Below are 9,729 nucleotides of genomic sequence, written 5' to 3'. Positions count from 1 at the left end.
TTTTTTGCCATGTTTTTTGTGTGGGTAAAATAATTTACCAACTAATTACAAACGCGGTAACAAAATATTCGTAATGATATAGATATATATTTTTTGTACATAATGAAGGGGGAAAGGTGAAGTTTTAACACTTTTATTTTCATTCTTTCTTTAATATTTTTTTACATTTTTTTTTACTTTTTAATCTTTGTTCCACAATCAGACATCAATATCTCTACCTTTTATGTTGCTTATAATACACCGCTATACTTTTAGTATAGCCGTATATTAAATTAAATTGTCTATGAAGCTCAGCCACAGGCTGAACCTCATAGGTCACCGTACATGGCAGACCTGGAGGCCATCTTCAAGCAGTTGGATGGTATGACAACCAAATGCAACCAATTGATCGCATCTTGGGGGTCCAGTGGGTAATAGAGGGAACCCCCTCCCTCTCTCAGCCTTTAACATGCTGCAGTCATATTGACCGCCGCTTGTAAAGGATTAGTCAGTGACGATTGGAGGTTTCTCTGGTTCCTGCTGTTTGAGCAAGTGCCAGACTGTCAAGTGACAATTGAACATCTGTTCTCCCTGGCATGGGATACTCACTGTAAAATGCACATGGATGGTCATTAAGAGTTCAAAGGGGTTTTCTATGGCCTCATCATTGTTTAACAGGCAGAGCTCTGTAGATCTGGTACTGGCTGTGCCAGGTACTGCAGCTCTCTGCAGCCTTCTGCCATTCAAGTGAATAGGACTAAGATGTGTTACAATGCACCAGGCACTCTGCCTGGTAAACAATGAAGGGGACGCGTGCCATGGCCCCTTGAGTCAGCTGATCGATGCCAGGAGTCGGACCTCCACCAATCTGATATTGTTAGCTAATTTTAAGTAAAAGGCACAAATAACAAAGTCCCTGAAAACCCCTTTAATCTTTAGTGCAAAACATAAAAGATAAGTGTTAAAACACATTAAAAAGGTTTTCTGAGCAGAGCCGGCGCATCACCAGCGACATTTCTGTGCGGGCCTCTGTGAGGCTCGCAGAGAAATAGGAAATGCTGCGATTTGTTTACTGTGTGAGATTTTTAACGCAGTCAAATCACAGCTGTCTGCATAGGATTGTGCGCATGCATGCAATACTATGATAGCGAGTAGTGGCCGAAATTCTGCGGGAAATCTCACCGCGGAATTTCCGCCCGTCTGCATTTACCCTTAGGGCTCAGTCACATGGGTGCCGATGCGCCAGTGTTACTGCATGAAGAAGACGGCCACACTGCAAGTGCGGACGACTCTCTGCACCGCCGGAAGAAAGAACATATGACCGGCAATGGAGCCAGTCATGTGTTCTTTCTTCCGGTGGTGTGGAGAGTCGTCCGCACCTGCAGTGTAGCCGTCTTATCGTAGAGGAACACGGGCACATTGGTGCCCGTGTGACTGAGCCCTTAGTGAGAATATGTGGTTACATGTAAAGAATATTTCCAAGGTCCAGTAGCTTGTGCCATGTCCTGAGGTACCTACTTTGTAAAGGTGCATTTAGACATGAAGACAACCGCTCAAAAAATGGCTTTTCAGAAATCATTTTGCATAATCTACTAATTGGTACTAATGCCTATTAGTATCAATTAGTAACATGTGAACCTCTGGGAAAGGAATTTATTCTCTGAATTAATTCTCTTTGTTCTGCCAGTGGGGCTAATGGCTGAGAACAGCTGAGACAATGTAATCAGCTGTTATCAGCGCTCACCTACAGAGCACAGCGTGCGGTCTGTCTTATCAGCTGTTCTGCTGAACTACGGATTTTAAGCCGAACTAAAATCCATTGTTCGGCAGAAAACTGAAAGATGGGCACATTTACATGCAATGATTATCGCTCAAAAGATGTGTTTTGAGCGTATTTTGAGAGATAATCATGTCTAAATGGCCTTAAAACCCTGGACTACGCAACCACTTCAAAAAAAAAGGTGGGCACTGAATAGAAAAACACTCAACTCCAATTAATACCATAACCTTTATTAGTAGCAAAGACACAAAGATTTAAGGAAAAATAAAATCAAGATGAAAAAAATCTTTTTTACGTTATCAAGTTGTTTATTAGTGGAAACAATTAAAACATACACTAAAAAAAAGTACAGAATTGGACTCTGCATCTATAATGACCTAAACATTAACATTTTCAGGCTATTTGTTCCACATAGTGAATACCATAGAAGCGGGGAAGGAAAAAAAAAACAATACCAGAATTGATGTTTTTTAGACACTTTGTTTCCTGAATATGGAAAAATGTGTGACCAAAAAAGTTGTATGTACCCCAAAATGGTATCAATGGAAACAGCAACTCATCCGCCCTTAAACAAAATCTCTCACTCAGCTCCATTGATAACAGAATAATGAGTCTTCAGAATATGTTGACAAATTAGGCCTAATTCCCACTGGTGGATTTCCGCCCCGTATCACGTGGTGGAAATCCGCGACGTTGCCCTGCAGCTATTAGGTTCTATTGACCCTAATAGTGCAATGCTCACGGTGCGGAATTTCATTGTGGAATTTTGCCCCGTGAAATCACCCGTAATCACCCGCGGCATGTTCTATTTGCCACAGGTGTACGTGCGGACTGCTTCCATTGCAGTCAATGGAATCTGTCCCTCACGCTATCTTCCTCTGTAGCGCCTGAAAATGCTTCCCCGCCCACTGACGCCTGCGTCATATGACACGGCCAGCGCGTCATGTGACGCTGCGGGCGCATCATGTGACACTGCGGGCGTGTCATATGACAATGCCGGCGCGTCATGTTCTGCACTGCGCATGCGTGCCGGCAAGGGGGGCGCCGTGACGGACTCCGCTGCGGATTTCCTTTTGCGGAGCCTGTCACGACCTTGGGCACTAGGCCTTAGTTTCTTTTTGTTAAATTTCACCCACTGACTGGGTGGCGGGGGGTTACTGCTGTGTTCTTTGGCTTCCAAGAAATACTAGAGTAGAAAACCCCTTCAGAGTGCCTGTTTTAACAAAGCACTGGACACAGCACCTCACCTGGGCTTGTGAGTTTGCTAGCTGAGCCTTAGAAGACTGGCAACGTGTCATGGCCCGATGAGTCATAGAATTATGGAATGGTAGAGTTGGAAAGGACCTCCAGGGTCATTGGATCCAACCCCCTGCTCAATGCAGGATCACTAAATCATCCCAGACAGATATTTGTCCAGCCTCTGTTTGAAGATTTCCATTGAAAGAGAACTCACCACCTCCCGTGGTAACCTGTTTCACTTATTGATCACCCTCAGGCCTTAGTCAGACGGGCGATTTGCGGATCACATGACGGATGCGCATCCGCAAAACGCGTGACCGGTGCGCGCAAGTCGCCCGAAAATCGCCCGAAAATCTGCTCCTAGCCGCGTTTCATTAGAAACGGGCCGGAGCTGTCCAGCGCATTGCATTCAATGGAGACGGCAATACAGCTGTCTCCATTGAAAGCAATGCGCTGCGGGCGAGCCCGGGATGAATTGTCGGTAAGGGCTTAAATATATAAGCCCTTCCCTGCAATCCATCCTAAAATGTGTTAAAATAAAAAAAAATTGTATACTCACCTTCTCCCGGCAGCCGGAGCTCCGCGTGGCTGTCCTGCAGTTCGTGTGAAGGGGGTGTGAGTCAGACCTGCCCCCTGATTGGCTCAGCGCTGAGCCAATCAGAGGCATGCCTCACTCACACCCATTCATGAATGGATGTGAGTCAGACCTGCCCCTGATTGGCTCAGCGCTGAGAGGCAGCAGTCACTCACCCATTCATGAATTCATGAATTGGTGTGTGAGTGTTTTCAGCCTCTGATTGGTCAGGGCTGTGACCAATCAGAGGCAGATCATTCAGCAGGCGGGGATTTTAAAGCCCCGCCGGCTGAATAGTGCCAAGAAGCAGTTCAGGAGAACTGACAGCGGCCGCGGCTGGACTCCGGCTGCAGCGGAAAGGTGAGTATACAATTTTTTTTTTATTTTAACACATTTTAGAATGAATTGCAGGGAAGGGTTTATATATTTAACCCCTTCCCGACAATTCACCCCGCGCACGCCGGCAGCCCATTGCTTTCAATGGAGCGGCTGTATTGCCGCTCCATTGAATTCAATGGGCAAACATCGTTCTTCTCTGTCACAGCTGTTACAGCTGTGGCAGAGAAGAATGATTTGTCTTCTATATGTTCTCAATGGGGTCGGCGCTGCTGCCGCCGGCCCCATTGAGCGCATATAGAGAAGAGAACAGGAATCGCAGATCGCAGATAGGTGCGATTTGCGATTTTTTTGTTCTATAATTTATCGGACGAGCGCATAAAAAGCGCTCATGTGTCCGATACCATTGCAAAGCAATGGTTTTATAAAATCGCCGGACGCATGCGCATGCGCAAATCGCGCGAAAAATCGCCCGTCTGACTAAGGCCTCACTGTTAGAAAGCTTTTACTAATATCTAATATGTGTCTCCTCCCTTTCGGTTTCATCCCATTGCTTCTAGTCTTTCCTTGTGCAAATGAGAATAGGGCTGATCCCTCTGCACTGTGACAGCCCTTCAGATATTTGTAGACAGCTATTACGTCTCCTCTTAGCTTTTTGTTTTGCAAGCTAAACATTCCCAGATCCTTTAACTGTTCCTCATAGGACATGATTTTCAGACCACTCACCATTTTGGTTACTCTTCTCTGAACTTGCTCCTGTTTTTCTTTTTTTTTTTAATTCTGGGTGCCCACAACTGGGCACAGTATTCCAGATGAGGTCTGACTAAGGAAGAGTAGAGGGGGATAATTAGCTCACGTGATCTAGACTCTATGCTTCTCTTAATACATCCCAGAATTGTATTTGGCTTTTTTTTGCTGCTGCATTATGCTATTGACTCATGTTCAGACTATGGTCTATTAGTATACCCAAGTCTTTTTCACATGTGCTGCTTAGTCCAATTCCTCCTGCAGCGTTCAAGGAGCGGGTCCACAGGCGAGGAGATGGCGGGGTAGAGTTAGGCCATGTCAAGGAGCTCTACCATCTCCTCCCTTGGGGGTTGCATGAGACCCGTTCAAGTTACCGCTGGGGAAAGTTTCATGGGGGTAACCCAAAATGTAGATTATTTTAAGAGTCCTGTCATTTGTGACGCCACCGTTCCTTCCTCCGCGGTGATATCAGATGATGAAATAAGTGATCTACATACAGGGAAACGTTTAAGGAGCAAATTCGGGAATGGTCGGCAGTGCTCGTTTACTTGAGACATTATTCACTGTCCAAAAACAGTAGATACACACGCCCGCAGAGAATGGTGTATAACACAAGAGAGGAAATCACAGGATCACAGAAAAATCCACAGTCCAAAGTTATCTGTGGGATTCTGTTCCTAGTCACTCTTCTTCACTCTCTAGCTCTCTACCTGTCAGCACTCACAAGTGGACGCAAAATTCACTCAGTGCTGCTTGGTGGTTCCACTGTCTCTCTTCACTCATAGTGTATTAGGGGTAACACTGGCATCTCCCGGGTAAAGTAGGCCCAGGGAAGGCTGGTGGATATCTTCCATTCCGGCCCACACAGAACAGATGGTGTCTGTGTGGCTCACTTGCAGAACTCCATACGCTCCTCTCTCTTGCAAGACTAGAAAAGACTCCTTGCAAAACACCTTGCAAACATATATACATAGCACAATCACATGCCAAACAATGAGATACATTTTCCAGGCATCTCACATACCAGATAGTCAACCCACTCAGTGCTGCAGCTATGCAATACACATCACATTTATGCAACATATAAGACACTTACAACACATAGGCACAAGAAAAATGCATGCATGCATCATGGAGGGGCCCTCTTAACTCCCATACTGTAGGTGCTTTTATTCATTTTTTGCCCAGATGTAGGACCTTGCATTCCTACTCATTAAATACCATTCTGTTAGTAGTTTCCCACTGTTCAAGCTTTTCTAGATCTTTTCAAATCCTTACTCTCTTTTCTATCCCTCCTAGCTTTGCGTCATCTGCAAATTTGATGTTTCCAATCTATGGTACCCAAGTGGTACCCCACTTGACACATTCATCTAATTGGATGTGCAGCTATTTATGACCACTCTCTTAGTATGATCACTCAGCCAGTGGTGAATCCACCTAACAGTTGCCTTGTCAATCATATATTTGGTCATTTTATCAATAAAGATGATATAAGATACTTTGTCAAATGCATCACTAAAGTCAAGATATACTATATCCACCGCATTTCCCCAATCAACCCAGTCGGTGATTCTGTCATAGAAGGAAATTAGATTTGTCTGGCATGACTTGTTTGTTACAAATCCATACTGGCTTTGTTTAATTACTCCATTCTCATCTAAGTACTTGCACATATGCTGTTTAATAATTTCCTCAAACATCTTACCCAGTATAGAAGTCAGGCTCACAGGCATGTAGTTTACTGGATCGACCTTCCTCCCTTCTTTGAAGACTTACTTCATTTGAAGGAGATATTGGGGTGTTCCTAAAAAGAGCGAAGGATTAAGTTTTTTCATTATCATCCCCTTTTTATCTAAAATTGAAGAATAGCATAATCATTTCCTCCTAAAGTCCCAGCCACTCGTACTTCTTCAACCATTTTCTCTCTACCACTTGTTTCAGGCTGATGGTCTGGTTCATATGTGGCACAGACCCCTGGAAGCAATGGACCTCAGTTGTCAAGAAGTGGTTGCACATGTATTCCTAGACTATTGCGGCAGAATATGTCTCCCTCAATTAAGATGTGGTTTAGAATGGTTAGAGAGATAATGGAGATGGAGGATTTGACAGCTTCAGTAAAAGGCGCACAAGATAAATATCAGAAAACATGATTTTATTAATCAAATTTCAGGATATTTGGAATTCTGTAACATATACAGCTCATAAGACCACTACACAGTGGAAATAGGCCCTTATAATAGTTCAGAAAGTGATGCCACGGTACGCCAAGGTCTTGCCAAATAATACAAATGCAAGACTATGCATTATGATGTACTCTTCCTCATTTCTTTTCCTTTCCTTTTTAGATTGTGTTTTTTTTTATTTTTTTATTGCTTGTTTTTTCCATCTTATGATGTTCTAATGTTACGCCACAGTCAGGGCTGCAATATTAGGGGGGTACCATTCACTATCAAGAGATTAGATAAATAGAGAGGGTACATGGAGGGTGGGATGGGTCGGAGATTGACCTTTAGTGAGGGTCTTCTTCCCTCTTTAGCAAGGAGTGTATGAACAAGGGCTGATGGTGTAATGAGGTGATCACAGGTGAGAGGGACACTTATTCGCATCCACAACAGTTATGACTAACACCAACCAGTATGGACGACAGTCATGAATAATATACTGTCAGGGTAATTTCTGCGTACATCCCCAATCAGGCCCACCCCACTTGCCCCGCTGCCGGCGGTAAAGAAGAAAACACCACACAGAGGTCTGGTATAGTTCCTCACACGGGGACATGACTGCGCTGCGCCTCTTTATTACAGATTACATGAGATCTTATACCCTTTGGTCTCATCACCAGGAATGGGTGATGGGCTCATTGGCTAAAATTCACAGCATAACCATATATGGGAAGTCAGGATTTCCGGCCTGAGACAGTGAAAGTTATGTACGTAGTTGAACAGTCGTTATCTTGCTACGGCGCCTCTGGAAAAACAGCCAAGTACACGCGGCCTTCGTGTCTGGTTATTCCTTGTGTTCAAGATACATTTTGTCTTCGCCTTGCAAGGCCTCTTGGCATATCTGATATAAGGCGAAGTATTAAGTTTTTCATAGAGTTAGTACATATAAGAATAAAGTTAGTATATATATAAAAAGAAAGGCACATAACTATATCTATATAAATGTATATATTCCAGTGTTTTCTTTTCTACCTACAAGGATATATATGTATCCTTCTCAATACCAGAGCGTATTAGTTTATTCATTATTTTACTTCTTGAATAGACGCGCTCAGATATATACATACGTAAATGGGAATTTATACCATTATGTTATGCAGCAGAAAACAAGTGCTTTTGTAACATTACAGGAGCAGTCCCATGAAAATAATGTATCACCGGTCCACAGGACTGAAGGTAAGTATCTAATTTGTGGAGTACTACTAACACCCACAATGTTCACGAGCATGGAAAAGCGCAGTGCAAATGGCTCCTTTTAAATAGGAAGTCATTCCTGCTACCACAGTACTGCTCTGTGGGTTTTTCCATTGGATGGTTGGTCAGACTTTAACCCCTTCCTGCTACATGACGTACCGGTACGTCATGGAGCGGCGGGATATGTATGAAGAGAGGTTGCGTGGCAACCTCTCTTCATACAGTGCGGGCGTCAGCTGTTTATAACAGCTGACATCAGCGGGCAATAGCTGCGATCGGCCGCGTGGCCGAATCGGCGCTATTAACCATTTAAATGCCGCTGTCAATTCTGACAGCGGCATTTAAATTCCCCGAAGTGGTGAGATCGGGGGAGCCGTGCAGGTGTAATGGCAGCCAGGGCCTAATGAAAGGCCCCAGGGCTGCCTTACCAGACTGCCTATCAAGCCATCCCCATGGGGTGGCTTGATAGACTGCCTGTCAAAAAGAAGTATGACGTAATGCTATAGCATTACGTCATACTGCAGGAGCGATCAAAGCATTGCATGTTAAAGCTTCCCAGGGGGACTTTAAAGTAATGTAAAAAAAAATCAATAAGGTTTTTTTTAATTTAAAAAAAAAAAAATAAGTTGTAAAAGTTTAAATCACCCCCCTTTTGCCATATATATTATTAAAAAATCTAAATCATACAATAAAAATATGTATTTGGTATCGCCGCGTCCGTAAAAGTCCAAACTATCAAAGTAGCACATTATTTTTCCGGCACGGTGAACATCGTCCAAAAAATAAAATTAAAAAATGTCAGAAATGCACTTTTTTCGTTACTCTGTATCCCAGAATAAACGCAATAAAAAGTGATCAAAAAGTCAGATGTATTCCAAATTGGTACTATCAGAAACTACAGAACATCCCACAAAAAAATGAGCCCTTGCTCAACTACGTCGACGGAAAAATAAAAAAGTTATTGCGCGCACAAAATGACCGCAGAAAATAACTGAAAAAAATTAAATGTCTTTGAAAAAAAAAGAGTAGTAAAAAAAAAAAAACAATACAAGTTTGATATCGTAGTAATCGTACCGACCCATAGAATAAAGTTATCATGTCACTTTCGTTGCTGTTTGTGCACCAAAGAAACAAAACACACTTAAAAAAGCGAAATGTCGGTTTTTTTCATTTTACTCCACTTAGAATTTTTTAAATGTTTTCCAGTACATTATATGGTACTTTAAATATCACCATTGAAAAATACAACTTGTCCCGCAAAAAACAAGCGGTCGATGGATAAATAAAGGAGTTACGATTTTTTTGAAGGGGGGGGGAAACAAAAATGGAAAAAGAAAAAGGGGCTCCGTCATTAAGGGGTTAATTAGCCAGATATGATATGGAAAGACAAAACCTGCGAATCTCACAAGGGTGATAAGTTCTTGAGAACAATTAAACATAACTACCTTACCCAACTTGTATGGGAGCCTGCTAGATGGAGGGACACTCTGGATTTATTATTAACTAACAAACCAGACAGAATCACGGCGGTGCAAGTTAAAGGACCCCTTGGAAATAGTGACCACAATATAGTTAATTTCCAGTTTTCATTCAATAGGAAGCCTTATTATGGAGCGACAAAAAACCTAAACTTTAGTAAAGCAAAATTTGATCAGCTC

The sequence above is a fragment of the Eleutherodactylus coqui genome, chromosome 3 (assembly GCF_035609145.1).
Source record: "Eleutherodactylus coqui strain aEleCoq1 chromosome 3, aEleCoq1.hap1, whole genome shotgun sequence".
In the NCBI taxonomy this organism is placed as follows: Eukaryota; Metazoa; Chordata; class Amphibia; order Anura; family Eleutherodactylidae; genus Eleutherodactylus; species Eleutherodactylus coqui.
This window is presented reverse-complemented; position numbering follows the sequence as displayed.